Here is a 1380-nt window from a genome sequence, read left to right as displayed (position 1 = left end):
CTTTATGTTTAAAATGATCTTCTTATAGATAACACATGTTTTTTAATCCACCCTCTTAGTCTCTGTTTTTTAAATTGGTATGTTTAGGCCATTCAAAATTAAAATGATTATTGATATAATTGGATTAATATATACCATATTTGCAACTGTTTTCTAGTCATTGCACTTGTTCCTTGTTTCTTATCTTCTTTCTCTCTGTCTCTCTTTTTTTTTTTTTTGCCTCTTCTGTGTTTTTTTTTTTTTTTTTTCCCTAGTTAAACTATGATTTTAGTGCTTGAGTTTATAGACAACTTTATGAAGCCAGGGCAGAGGCTATGGATGACCAGTATTTCCAATTGGAGGGGAGGAGTGCTTTGGTTACAATATTGGGTCAACCAGTGAATGCAGCTCTCAATTCAAATCAGAAGGAATTTAGCATTTTTATCCCTTCTGTGCCTCTGAAGATGCTTGCAAATCGCAGCTTTCTCAATTAAATGATAGGGATCCTCAGGAAAGTCAGGAGGGAGTCCTTTGGATTTAAGAACTCTCAAGATTTTATGTGCCTGTAACAAAACAAAACTGAGTGAGTCTCAGGATCACAGAGAGTCAGGCCTTGGTCAGTTTGTAGATTTGCTCCTTCACAGCATCAGAAGTCAGCTTCAGCCAGGGGGCGTTGCTGTGGTGGTGGAGAGAGCCAATTGGGACAGGCACTTCCCAGGGGTCTGCATGTGACCCAAGAGGGCAGCAGACTGGCAGCCACAAAGAGACCGAGGGTGGGAGTGCAGAAAGCCATCTTGTACACAGGAAGGGACCTCACATATCTTCAATTCCTCCCATCTTGCCTTCTCTATTTTTACTTGAGCATTTTCTATTATTTCATTTTCTCTTAGCATATTAATTATACTTTTTTTTTTTTTTTGCCTTTTTTTCACCTTTTTCTAGGGCCGCTTCCCGTGGCACAAGGAGGTTCCAAGGCTAGGGGTCTAATCGGAGCTGTAGCCACCGGCCTACACCAGAGCCACAGCAACGTGGGATCTGAGCCGTGTCTGCAACCTACACCACAGCTCATGGCAACGCAGGATCCTTAACCCACTGAGCAAGGCCAGGGATTGAACCTCCAACCTTATGGTTCTTAGTCGGATTCATTAACCACTGGACCACTGAACTCCAGCATATTAATTATACTTCTTTAAAATTTAAATCTATCTAAAAAACATTATACTGCTTCATAGGTAGGACAGATAACTTAAAGTATGCCCAATTTTCTCCTCTAGTCCCTTGTAAATGTAAATTTGATTTTCTTATCTATATGTTCTATAATTCTATATATATTATCCATATATTCTCTCTGAAGAATTTCTTTTAACCTTTTTTGCAAGGGCAGGACAACTAGTGACAAAT

At 39.4% G+C, this 1380-nt stretch overlaps 1 pseudogene; it reads right to left on the bottom strand.

Annotated features, from left to right (window-relative positions):
- Positions 1–292: 292 nt before the first annotated feature.
- On the bottom strand, positions 293–900 carry LOC102158023 (small ribosomal subunit protein uS15 pseudogene; annotated as a pseudogene).
- Positions 901–1380: the final 480 nt, after the last annotated feature.

Source organism: Sus scrofa, chromosome 3, assembly GCF_054392235.1.
Source record: "Sus scrofa isolate SSC_HxYL_T2T_F1_AM1 chromosome 3, Sscrofa_HxYL_maternal_Yorkshire_Landrace_v2.0, whole genome shotgun sequence".
NCBI lineage: Eukaryota > Metazoa > Chordata > Mammalia > Artiodactyla > Suidae > Sus > Sus scrofa.
Note: the sequence above shows the minus strand (reverse complement) of the source record. Positions and strands in the feature narration are given on the sequence as shown.